Raw genomic sequence first — 13,941 nt, 5'->3', positions numbered from 1 at the left:
GATGGAGAGTTCTACTTGGCCGCATCAACCTACTGCCCGACAATGCAACTTATGTTGTCCTGGCGTGCTGTGTGCTCCACAACTTTCTGTGTGCGGCAAGTGAGGCAACGTACTGTCCGCCAGGCTATGCAGACGTGGAGAACGACTATGGCAACATTGTTCCAGCTCAATGGAGGACTGAAATCCAGAGGAGCGACTTGCTTGACTTGGAAGCAACACCGTCAAGGAACTATAGTGCGAGTGCTGCGGCAACAAGAAACATGTTCGCGCAGTACTTCATGAATGAAGGTGCTGTGACGTGGCAGTGGGCGCATACTGGCCTCCCGCCACCTCAAAAAACTTAGGCACAACACCTGTATGCACGAGGTTTTTATTGAGGTTCTTCGAACGTGTATTTCTTTAAAAAATCTAAGAGTTCAAGTTCTATTTGTGACTTTAGCCTTTTAGGACAAGAGCGAAACTTTTCTGCCAACAGCTGTCCGTACAAGGCTCCTTTGTCGCTGTGAGCGACTACTTGGGCGTCAACTCTGTCCAGTTCTTGTTCCCACGTACCCCTGTTTGCCTTCTGGGCTCGCCTCCTCCTCGGAGTTTCTGATACATGTTTTATGAAGCTGGAGTGTAATGCTGCTGTGTCGTCACTATTCGACGTCCTTGCCTCAACACTACTTTCTTCTACGTAGCTTGTAGGGGCACTGCAAATCTCGTCCTCCTGTTCTTCCTGCGCTCCTGGACAAAAGAAAAAGCCAAAGCAGCGTAAACATCCTCAGCACTGACTCTAATGATTAATAACTCCAATAACTGTGTGTGTGTGTGTGTGTGTGTGTGTGTGTGTGTGTGTGTGTGTGTGTGTGTGTGTGTGTGTGTGTGTGTGTGTGTGTGTGTGTGTGTGTGTGTGTGTGTGTGTGTGTGTGCGCGTGCGTGCGTGCGTGCGTGCGTGCGTGTGTGTGTGTGTGTGTGTGTGTGTGTGTGTGTGTGTGTGTGTGTGTGTGTGTGTGTGTGTGTGTGTGTGTGTGTGTGTGTGTGTGTGTGTGTGTGTGTGTGTGTGTGTGTGTGTGTGTGTGTGTGTGTGTGTGTGGGCGCGCGCGCGCGCGAGTACAGACTGTCCTTATTTTAATTTTTCCCATGTTACTACTATTAATGTGGATTGTTTGAGGTGATAAGGGATCCATTGGGGCACCTTCATTGTAATCTTGTAATCCTGTATTTTCCGCGTCTAATATTTGTGTATTCGTTTTTTTTTTCATATTTCAGTTCAGTGATGGCCCAGTACCTGTAGGAGGCTTACATATATATAAATAAAATAAGTAATGACACATATGGAAATGTGAGCAATCTGTTTTCATTCGCATTAGCTTGCATACTACCGGTTTGACACAAGCAACTAGCTCGCACGTGCAAGATGAAGTACCAGTTGTTTTCATGTATTGTAGAATTCTAACTTTAAATGAGCCAGGTTGCTTCACCTGTGCAATAACTTTTACACTTAAACAAAACAATTCATTTGCTTGCATGCAAACCTGAAACGACCAAGTCAAACAACTAGAAGGCACTCACCTGGCAACTTCCGACTGATCTTTTAAGAACTTCAGCAAGGTGAAATAAGGCCAGCTCACGCTTGCATCATTGATTTCCTTCGCGTCACTTCCACCTTAGCCACTCGGGGCGCCGTGTTTGTGCCCCCGGTACTTTTTCGTGAATGTATCCCGCAGGCTCTTCCACCTAGCCTGTAGATTTTTTTCTGGAAGTACAACAAAATTAATAGCTCACAGCTACCTTCGCGTGCCAGCAACAAGCAAGGGAGCAGCATGAATTTCTATGCTATCACTAGACTACTATCACCTGAATACTATTTCAATGCTATCACACTCCTTTGTCCTTGGCTTGCCGCGGCGAACCACATAGGTGTGCACAAAAAGTATTAACATAGCTAAGGGTCACGTGCCCAATAGTGGGCCGAAACTGCTGCGCCCAAACGCATCCGCGCGCCCAACATCGCCGCACATACAGCTCAGCCTCTTGTAGCGGTTGCAATCTTTCCTGTAGATAATCGTTGCATCGTGGCGCGATTGCATGGGGTCGCCGTTCATTCACTGATTACGAGAGGTAACAACCTTCGTTCGCTCAAGAGAACACGCAACTGGCGTACGGGCACCACCACCGTAACATGCAGGGCGCGCGGCGGTTGGAGTTGAATCTATTTTGACCACGGCGAGCTATGATGAAAAGTGGGTACTTTGAACGGGTGACACTCCCTTCTTAGTGACAGCGACATAGTTGCAGGAAGCCCACCCTGCATGCGGAAACATAGAGGCACTAATATTTGTAAACATACCTTGCAGGTCGCATCCTATTTCAGCGGCAACTTCTTCCCACGCCTGAGCCTTCTTTCTTTGATCTTTGTAGTCATAGCGACTGCAGTCCCACAGGATGGCACGCTTCTGAACAGCCGAAATGAACTTGTCGTTAAATTCCAGCCGCGCCGCTTTGGATGCCATGAATACGAAATGCGGGATACCGGCGTGAACGATAGAGCGGGATCGGCATGCACGGACAAGCGGGGAAGCCTAGACGGAAGTCGGGGCGGATACTTAGACCTGATTGGCTCGCTTTGGGGCGCCGCTCGTTTGCCGCTTCCGGTATCGTCGCCGCCCGACGAACTTTTCTGCGCCAGCTGGATCGGCGGCGAACGACGTTTTCTCCGCCGCCGCGCGTCGCGCGTACGCCGCCGGGCGTCGAACGCCGACTATTCGTCGCATATTCGCTCCATGTATTCTGGCCTGAAGACAGGCGCCGAGCAAATTGGCCGGGCCCGACGGCGAGTCATATTCGGGCTACATCCGGCGGCGCCGATGAGCCAATTCACCGGGATCGCCTGATGCAGCTGCCTCTTTTCTATTCGTCGGAATTCGCAGAGCAACCCGCGGATGGTCCTGACTGGAGCAGTTTAAACCGCTGGCTCCTCGGGTTATAAAAGCCTGAACCACGGGATGCCGGAGAGACGACGACGACATCGAGCAGAGGCGTGCTCCCGTTTCTCGCCGCACGATTTTGTGCGAGTCAGTTATGCTCCCGGCCTCTGAGCCGTTCATGTAACGCCCTTGTACATACTGCATATAAATGTGTCGTTTAATCACCGTCTCCTTGGATCCTCCTTCGCAACAGTGGCGGCAGCGTTGAGACGTCTCCGTCACAACAACCTCCCTCTTACCGGTAGAGAAAGCTGACAAATAGGTGTTCCTCCTCATTGTCACCTTGTCTATCACTTGTTTTCTGTGCCAAGTCTCATTCTGCAACTTCAGTAACTCGTCCAGCTTTCCATTGCGCCCTCGGTGATTTTTCTGTGTGTCACTATTCTACAAACATACTAACAGATGCACTAACATACTAACAGCGGCAGCACAAGCTGCAGCTCGCCATCGACGCCGGGCGAACAGTTCAGATCGTTCTCGTGAAAACTGCACAAAAAGACTTCGCAGCAAAGACCCTGATGTGCGTAGTGCCCGAAATCGAGCTCCTATGTCTCCGCCCCTCCAGCTTACAATGCGACTGTGGCGCGTGTGCCCCGCGGGCATGTGAGTTATGGCTGCAGCATAGACATGCCTCACGTTGTTGTGAATATTTTCTGCGGTATGCTTTTGTTCTTAGACAACCAGCTCGCACCACAGCACCACAAATAGCAAGGGACTGCCCGTTAAGTTATCGTATAATTTTTCCCTTCTAATCTCTTTCGTCCCATTTTTGTAATTCTCCATGGTCATTTTTGTTTCATTCTTTGCACCCAATTCTCTGTCTGTCTCTGTTTCTCTCACTTTGTTTATGATGACTCCTGGTTGTCTGTTTACACTTTCAATTAGCCTGTACTTGGTTGCCAACTTTCTTGACCTGTTCTTCAGTTCTGTGTCCACGCTTTACAGGTACAGATACTTGGAACTTTAGCCGCACATATCTGTTGATTCACGATCCTGAGTATTTCTTCAAAACTAATATTTGTCTGCGCTTCTCTGACTTCAAACGAGGCCCAACCAATGTCACACTGCACTGCCTCGATTCTTGTTTTGCAGTGGGCTGGGGAGGACGCCAGGTGGGGCGCCACCTACTTCGCTTTTGCTTCAGGCGTCCCAACTCTGCAGAACTTGCGAGCGGCAGTAGCAGTGCGCATACAAGGGCTGTGTTAAATATTGACACTGTTATACGTATGTATCGCGTCTTGGAGTTAGCTGCCGTTCTCTAAACATTTTGGGGTATGATGTCCCCAAACGTGTGCACAATTTTTATGGCGTGCGTTTCCCATCAATAAAACTGCTCGCTACTCTCTAGCCATGAACATATATCCCACTGATACGCCCGTGCCCTCCGTGACCTCAAAGTTTCGGGAGCGCAGAGTTAACGGAAATTGACGCAAGTGAAATGACAATTGCTGGTTGGGGCCAATAAAAATTTTAACGGGTAGGCATTTTTGTTAGGGTGTAGTACGCTGATAGCCCAATACGTGGACTACTATTTCAGTACTCTGAAAGTTGGAAGTTTATATTAAGAACTTGTACGTACTTCTCCCTTCAGAAGCAAAGCGATATAGAGAAAATCTTCTCTAATTTGATGAGGAAGTATGCCTAGTATACGGGGCATATTGGGCAAGCTTCCGGGAATTTTTAGAAATCGCCTGTGGCAGCGAAATTCCTGTCTTTGAGCTAGTATATTCGAAGAGGTGGATGTTATTACCACGAGAAATCGAAAGAAATAGTAAACTAAGTAACAAAAATTTGTTACGTATATATAAATAGTTTACGGGACACATTCCAATTTAGGAATTCTTTTGGTGAAGTTGTATCGCGTACCTATTTGAAAAAAATATCCAGGACAACAGCAGTTTCGCGATATTATATTCCAGATGGTGGGTCGAAATACGTGGGTGTTCCACTTACATTTGTGTTTCGATATATAAGATAATGTTTAATTAGAAAGAAGTCGAACAACCCTGCATTTTTACTGACAGTTTGATGGCGCATATCACTAAATTTACGTCATTCTGGAAAGTAAAATGTGGCGCCATCTAGGAAGGATGTAGCGAAGAAGTATTCCACGAGTGCAAGGAAGTAACACGAAGCGGCGCCACCGTTTCAAGTGGTGAAACCATGCAGGAAGGAAACTGAGGAGAGGCCCTACCCCCTCCGCGCGCTAGGAGAAAAGTGTGGAGGAAATGACGTAGTAGGTTCTCCTTATTTTCTTTTTCTGATTTTTTATTTCTTTGCTGTAGCGGCCACGCCTTTCGGGCCACAATGGCGGCTTTGTTATTGTTCTGTGCGCTCACACGTGTTGATCCGTAGGTTTCGCACCGTGGCAAAGGCGCCGTGCGGGCAGGTTTGCGTTGGTCTCCGTGTTTTGTTGCGCTGCGTTACCTGGACCGTGCTCTACCGGATGTTGCTGTGGCCAGGTGGGACAAGAAGAACTATAGTTCGTAAAATGAACGCGCATGCAACGCTGTTCGCATGTACCGCGCCATGGCAACGGCAACGGTAACGGACGAAGGAATATCCGCGGGAAATTTTCCCCTCTTTGGCGGAATCATGGTAACGTGCTAACGATTATTTAGTATTGCTGCGGAGCGCGCGCGGCCGAGCAGTAGGGTGGCGCGCAGCGCGGCGTGGTTTCGTGAGAGATGTAAACAAGAGAGGAGAGCTGGCCTGATAAGCGGAGCAACGCCGTGAACAACACCAAATTCCGGCTTCACTTTAGCTTCACAAAGAGTGACGTCAGGGCCTCTCCTCAGTTTCCTTCCTCCGTGGGCGAGACTAGTACGAACACGTGCGGTGCACCAAGGTGGTTGCGTCTCGCGTCAACTGCCGCCGCATAACTTCGGTACTCTTCCACCTCCCTGAGACCCCAGTATTGCGGAGAGGAAACGGCACAGATAGACCGCAACGTTCGATCGCACATCGCGGTGGCCCCAATACCAAAAAACATGCACCCCAAGTACCATCCCTGACGACGCAGAGCAATGGTGAATACTCTTCACAAACGTTTTGGCATGGGACCAGGGGTGTATTATACGGATGCCAGTCGAGCCAGCTCACACACTTTCATCATAGTCTCTCCATGCAACAACAAGAGAACAACGGCATCCTTCAAAACCGCCTCGGCCTGTGTGGCAGAGGCTGCAGCCATCGCCTTGGCCATTAAGGACGCCACGCGCCAAACGAATTCGGCTGTCATATTATCCGACTCATAAGCGGCTTGCCGCCTGTTTCTACATGAAACGGCACCCAAATCGAAAATCAAAATTTTAGGCACTCAACTAGAGAGGCACCCCACTATCGTATGTCGTCCGGCACACGAGCGACTGGCAGGAAACGCGAAGGCAGACCGTATTGCTCGAGGACTAAACGTCCGAGCAACGGCATGGCCTAGCGGAGACCTTCCATAGAATTCTCGTGACATCCTCCTACAGCATAGGCAGGACCGGAGACGTTTTGGACATCCTCACTCCGATTAAAACAGCCAACAGGTGAGGGACTGGCGTCGTATTCGGACGAGTACATACCCCAGCCTGCACCACCTACATAGAATACACCCCACGAGGTTCACTGACGAGTGTCCGTGGTGCACAGAAACACCCACACTAAAACACATCACATGGGAGTGCCCCAGGAGGCTTCCGAACATAGACAGTCCCATATTACACCAACATCCACTAATGAGGAATAGGCAGTGGGAGGCATGGCTTGCGGGCGAGGGTCGGGAGAGCCATTTGGCTCTTCTATACCAAGCCCAGCGAGCCGCTCGTGCCAGTGGGGCCCTGGAATAGGGGCTCCAACCATCGTGCCTTATTTTATTTATATTCAATAAAGTTTTTACTCACTCTCTTCCATCTCCATGCTACACCGATGCCTCGACCGAAGATGGTGCTCACAAGCACTGAGCTTGCCGAACGCAAGCGCAAGCAGGCCGAAGCCAAACCTGGTTGGTTCGCCGCCAAGGCAGCCGAAACTCGTGCCGCTCACTTGAGGATGGGTTAGCCACCCGCGAACGACGCTCAGACCAAACGAAGCAAACACATGGAGACAATCTAGGAGAAGAGCTGCACCGCCGCTACTCCGCGATGGGCGATTGGGAAGCCGGCTGGAGCCCTTGTTCGCCCGTACGCCGGCGCTAACGCTTATTTCGAGATGCATTTCATCAAGGTCTCATTTGGTAATTCTCTTGTGTGAGTGATCGCCTTTCGTTTTCCTAAAAAATTAACCACGTTTAAGAGAGGTTCATGTGCCATCCTACGGTCACATTTCCCATCAGACAACGTTACGGACTTCATGGTGTGTGCGAGCTTCCGAACTAGCTTGAACGAGAACAAATTGAACGAATTCATGTACCCGCATAAACTCGCCCACTTGCCTCTACTGAATGCAATCAGCGAATACTTCGTTTCGCCTCGCATACCCTTGGACCTGACCGTTTTCTTTACTACCAGTGCTGAACTCAGCTGTACCGCCACTACAACATCACGGTGCCCCACGGAGCAGTCGGTTGCTGTTTCGCAGAGTTAGGGCTCTCTCAAGAGGCTCATAACGCCGAAGAATTTGACACCGTCTCCGTGGAAAATTCCGTTCAGACCACTATGATCCTCAATGTAGACTTTACTCTCGTACGAGTCATCAATAGTACCAACTCTACCCCAGAGAAAACACATCCCGAAGCGTACTTTATTTATTTATTTATTTATTTATGTATTTATTTAGTCATTTGTTGATACTGCAATCCCACTTTGGAGATTTTGGCAGGAGGGTAGAAATGCTGAAAAGATCACAAGAAAGGCAATCAACAAATACATCGATACGTAAGCGTAAATAAACTAATATAAACTAAAATAGAAGGAATACGGTAAGTACTAAGTTAGACACGATGTACACAAGGTAAGTGAAGGCTCTTGAACTTTGGTGTTAGTAAGCTGGTTCCATTCCGTTATTGTCCGCGGAAAGAAAGAGTATTTAAAGGAGTTGTTACGTGTGCGAAACGGCGCGACCGTTAATAGGTGTATTTGTCTAGTGGCATAACCGGATGAAAAGGTTATTACGTCTGAAGTGTCTAATTTATAGTGCCCCTTTACAATTTGATACATAAATTTTATCCTAGAAGGGTAGAAATAGAAGAACGTCCAAAGCTGTTATATATGAATCGTACACCCTTTTTCAGTACGCTTTCAATCTTGTTAATATTGGACCGAGTGAAGGGGTCCCAGATTATGGCGCATAATCTAATGATGGGAGAATAAGTGCTTTATGTGCGGTGATGCGGGCATCAGGAGTATTAAGGTTTAAAGCTCTTCGTAAAAATAACAACTTACAGTTTGCATTTCTTACGATATAATCGATGTGTTTAGTCCAGTCTAAGTTACTTGTCATCCAGAGACCCAGGTATTTGTAGTGAGGTACTTCGTTAAGAACACTGCTTCTGATAGAATAGATAAAGGTTAATGGTCTTTTTTTTGTGAGTAACTCTCATGAACACTGTTTTTTTTTTCATAGTTAGTACTCATTTGCCAAATATCACACTACTGTACAATTTTGTTGAGTGTTTGACTTAAAAGAATTTGGTCAGCTGTACTGTTCACTTCCGTGTAAATTACGCAGTCGTCGTCATACAAGCGTATTTTGACAGTAATGTTGCAGACAATTTCATTAATAAAGAAAAGAAAAAGAAGGTGTCCAAGCACCGACCCCTGGGGTACCTGGACGCCTGAGTCCACACCAAGAACTTCCGAAGTTTTTCCATTAAAGACAACAAATTGTCTTCGATTGGTAATGTATGCAGCAATCCAGTTTAAATGTTGGTGGTTATTTAATATTTTTCCTAATCTGTGCAATAACTTCTTATGAGAGACTTTATCAAAAGCTTTTTTAAAGACCATAAAAATGAAATCGGTTTGTTTTCCGGTAATAATTAAAAGTGAAAAGTCATGTATGCTTTCTGCTAGCTGGGTACACGTAGAATAACCTTGTCGAAATCCATGTTGATGCTTTGTTAAAATATTATCTTTGTCAAGAAACTGCGTTATGTGGTGACGTATAATATGTTCTAAAAGCTTACATGCAGTACAGGTTAAGGAAATCGGGCGATAGTTCTTTATACAGTCTTTCTTCGTATTCTTATGGATAGGTTTTACTCTGGCGATTCCCCAGTCGTCCGGAACTTGCCCCTCAGTTAGTGATCTAGAGAACAGAACACGCAAGTATTTTGCGACCCATTCTGTGTATTTGAAAAAAATGCGTTTGGTATGTCATCTGGGCCTGGGGACTTCATTACATCGAGTTTTAAGAGCATGTTCAAAATTCCAGAGGAGCACGCCTTTTCTATTCATTTCTTCAAAATTTACTTGTACCATGCCAGGTGCATTCACTATGATGTGCGGCCCGCTGTTTTTACCCTGCCACAAGCGAGGTTCGCCGCATGGATCGACAGTGAAGGGTGCCTTCGCATAAGCTTTACATGACAGTGCAGGAACTAAAATTTAAGACCACTTGCGGTTACCGTAAGAAGCACTGAGTCCTTTGCTGAGGGCGCAAATGAGTTATCGAACCCATAATTACTTTGTTTGGCGCAAAACAACGGATGCAAGAAAGACGACAGGACAACGCCCTACTCTCAAGTGACATCATTTTATTGCGACACTACATTATAGAGCGCAGAATCAAGAACATGCGCAGTGAGCCCCATGTCCAGGGGGGGGGGCTCACTGCGACGACAACAACATCCGATCACCAGAGCGCACTCATGTGACAGAATAAAAAAAAAACATATTCAGCTCTGTACAGGGTTAAAGAAGGCACACTAGTGCACTGCGAACCCAGTGAGTGTATGAGCGAAAGCTTCGGATAATTCTCGGGCGGTGGTGTCACGGCTCTTCTTCAAAACCGTAGTATCATAAAACATAGCTTTGCACTTGCATATTTTACAATGTTCAGCTATATGGGAACCTAAGCCTGTCGGCATGGATCGCTCATGTTCTCTAAGGCGCTCCTTAACAAAGCAGCTTGACTGCCCTGCGTACACTTTGCCACATGACAACTGAATCTTATATACGACACCGAAGCTAGCATCTGCAACCTTCTAGTGGTTCTTTTCACAATCTGGTGTTTTACTTGTTTTTGAAATACGGCTGCACAACATTGATAATTTCTGAGGAGCAGAAAACACTACTGGGATTTGGTGTCTATTGGCGACATTCTTTAGATTGTGAGCCACTCCATGGCAATATGGCAAAACTCCAGGCCTCTTTTTTTTTGCAAAAAAGTTACTTTTGTGATGTTTCCGTTTCAGTTTCTGAAGCAATACCTCAGAGACTGACGTCACCACCACACTTGGGTAACCCGCAGCCTGCAGCCTATTTAACTGTGCAATGAAACTCTGGTTCGCAGTATGATTACAGGATTTCATTAACGAAGATGCTAGACATATCAAAACAATGGCGCGTTTCAGAATCTTTGAGTGCGCAGACGCATAAGGTAAATGTTCCTTACACGTCCGTGGCAAGTACATCCAACAAGCGTGACCTGTTTCTAAGAATAGCTGCAAAGCTAAAAACTGGAGTTTACCGTCACTAGATTGCTCATGTGTGAAAATTAACCTTTGCCATTGTCAGTGAAAAGAGTTAAAAATATCAGCTACCGTAAATGAGCATTCGCTGTTAGACTGTTTTGTAACAAGAAAATCGTCAGCATATCTAAAAATTTGAACCAAATCATTGTCTAAAGCACTCTTAAGAGCGTGGTAGACAAACGATAAAAAAAAACGACACACGAACCAATCCACACACCATTTTCGAACCAGATAAAAATGGCACTTAGATAAAATTCAAGAAGGGACAAGAAGTTTTCCGAGGACAACCATGTTGCAATGCGAAAGTCTACCTCGCCACTTTCGTCGATGCGCGTCATCACACTACGAAATAGTTCATCGTGCGGTACTGAGTAATAAAGATCTTAGATGTTCACAGAAAAAATGTCGGCTACTGGATAGTGTTCTTCCAGAAAGGAAACAACGTCGCAAGAATTCTTTATGCTATAAGGATCATCAACAGTTACATGCTTCAACTGTTTTTACAAAAAGCGGCTAACCAAAACCTGCGAACAGTTGCTTTCACTGACTATTGTACGGAATGGCACATCCAGTTTTGCGTTCTTGCAGTGAAAAAAACCTCTAGAGCAAGCACCTTACTTTGTTTGACATCTTTCACAATCTTGGTGGGCCCTATATTTTCCAACAAGGAAACGGCTTTGCGTTTTGCTTTCTGAGCTTTCTCGTTTGCGAGAATGAAATTCTTGTCGACAGCCTCAATGGCTTTTTTTGTTGAAGACAGCAGCCGGAGCTATCACGAAACCGCCTTCCTTGTGACTCAGTAACAACCAAAGTTCATTGTCTCTAGAGAAAGATACTACTCTCTTGATCACAGCTGTCGAAGGTGGCGCGTTCTTGGCGACGGTCCTACGAAGGCAATCCACTCTATACAGGAGGCACCGTTCTTCGTCTTCTAGTTCTGCTTTCCTTGCGATGCGCTGGTTCAAGGCCAGTAGCTCATGTGCACGAATTATTGGTTCGGTGCTAAACTTAGGCCCACTATTTAACAACTCTGCAATTTCGTCACGATGCCTGACGTCACCCAGTACTTGATATCCAGCGGTGACAGGTACTGTTTTTTCCTTTCTGTGCGGTGGTCTGGACCGGAGGAGTGGCAACCGCTGTATCCGCCAGAATTCTGTAGTTTGAGCTGACAGACGTCTGTAGAACCGAAACTTCCTCTCGGCCACAATAGAACCGTCCAGCGAGTAGCAGACGGCCCTCAACCAGTCGTACAGAAGACGTAATCATCATCATCATCATCATCATCATCATCTTGGTTAAGCCCACTGAAGGGCAAAGGCCTCTGCCACACTTCTCCAACTGCCCTGGTCATGTACAAATTGTGGCCATGTCGTCCCTGCAAACTTCTTAATCTCATCCGCCCACCTAACTTCCTGCTGCCCCCTGCTACGCTTTCCTTCCCTTGGAATCCAGTCCGTAACCCTTAATCACCATCGGTTATCTTCCCTCCTCATTACATGCCCTGCCCATGCCCATTTCTTTTTCTTGATTTCAACTAAGATGTCTTTAACGCGTGCTTGTTCCCTCATCCAATCTGGCCTTTTCTTATCCCTTAGCGGTACACCCATCATTCTTTTTCCATAGCTCGTTGCCTTGTCCTCAAGTTAAGTGAAACCCTTTTCGTAAGCCTCCAGGTTTCTCCCCGTACTTCAGTACTGGTAAGACACAGCTGTTATACACTTTTCTCTTGAGGGATAATGGCAACCTGCTCTTCATGACCTGAGAATGCCTGCCAAACGCACCCCAGCCCATTCTTATTCTTCTGATGATTTCAGTCTCATGATACGTATCCGCGGTCACTACCTGCCCTAAGTAGATGTACTCCCTTGCCACTTCCAGTGCCTCGCTACCTATCGTAAACTGCTGTTCTCTTCCGAGACTGTTAAACATTACTTTAGTTTTCCGCAGATAAATTTTTAGACCCACCCTTCTGGTTTGCCTCTCCAGGTCAGTCAGCCTGCCTTGCAATTGGTCCCCTGAGTAGCTAAGCAAGGCAATGTAATCATCGAATCTCAAGTTACTAGGGTATTCTCCATTAATTCTTATCCCAAATTCTTCTCAATCCAGGTCTCCGAATACCTCCTGTAAACACGCTGTGAATAGCATTGGAGAGATCGTATCTCCCTGCCTGACGCCTTTGTTTATTGGGATTTTGTTGCTTTCTTTATGGAGGACTGCGGTGGCTGTAGAGCCGCTATAGATACCTTTCAGTATTTTTACAAACGGCTCGTCTACACACTGATTCCGTAATGCCTGCATGACTGATGAAGTTTTGACAGAATCAAACGCTTTCTCGTAATCAATGAGAGCTACATATAAAGGTTGGTTATATTCCGCAGATTTTTCTATCACCTGATTGATAGTGTGAATATGGTCTATTGTTGAGTAGCCTTTACGGAATCCTGCCTGGTCCACTGGTTGACAGAAGTCTAAGGTGTTCCTGATTCTATTTGCGATTACCTTAGTAAAGACTTTGTAGGCAACGGACAGTAAGCTGATCGGTCTATAATTTTTCAAGTCTTTGGCGTCGCCTTTCTTATGGATTAGGATTATGTTAGCGTTCTTCCAAGATTCCGGTACGCTCGAGGTCATGAGGCATTGCGTATACAGGGTGGCCAGTTTTGCTAGAACAATCTGCACACCATCCTTCAACAAATCTGCTGTTACCTGATCCTCCCCAGCTGCCTTCCCCCTTTGCATATCTCCCAAAGCTTTCTCTACTGCTTCCGGCGTTACTTGTGGGATTTCAAATTCCTCTAGACTATTCTCTCAACCATCGTCGTGGGTGCCACTAGGACTGTATAAATCTCTATAGAACTCGTCAGCCACTTGAACTATCTCATCCATATTAGTAATGATATTGCCAGCTTTGTCTTTTAACGCATACATGTGATTCTTTCCAATTCCTAGTTTATTCTTCACTGCGTTTAGGCTTGCTCCGTTCCTGAGAGGATGTTCAATTCTATCCATATTATAGTTCCTTATATCAGCTGTTTTACGCTTGTTGCTTAACTTCGAAAGTTCTGCCAGTTCCATTCTAGATGTAGGGTTAGAGGCTTTCATACATTGGCGTTTCTTGATCAGATCTTTCATCTCCTGCGATAGCTTACTGGTATCCTGTCTAACGGAGTTACCACCGACTTCTACTGCACACTCCTTAATGATGCCCATAAGACTGTCTTTAATTATTTCCACACTAAGTCCTCTTCCTGAGTTAAAGCCGAATGCCTGTTCTGTAGCTTGATCCGGAATTCCTCTATTTTCCCTCTTACCGCTAACTCATTGGTCAGCTTCTTATGTACTGGTTTCTTC

The 13,941-nt window shown here is 46.4% G+C and overlaps 1 long non-coding RNA gene across 1 annotated transcript; it reads right to left on the bottom strand.

Annotated features, from left to right (window-relative positions):
* Positions 1 to 356: 356 nt before the first annotated feature.
* LOC129381988 (uncharacterized) lies at positions 357 to 2,799 on the bottom strand. The gene is made up of 3 exons (XR_008610069.2): positions 2,333 to 2,799; positions 1,555 to 1,738; positions 357 to 726 (listed from the first exon to the last, which is right to left on the bottom strand). It is a non-coding gene; the product is annotated as an uncharacterized lncRNA (long non-coding RNA).
* Positions 2,800 to 13,941: the final 11,142 nt, after the last annotated feature.

Source organism: Dermacentor andersoni, chromosome 10, assembly GCF_023375885.2.
Source record: "Dermacentor andersoni chromosome 10, qqDerAnde1_hic_scaffold, whole genome shotgun sequence".
NCBI lineage: Eukaryota > Metazoa > Arthropoda > Arachnida > Ixodida > Ixodidae > Dermacentor > Dermacentor andersoni.
This window is presented reverse-complemented; position numbering and strand designations above follow the sequence as displayed.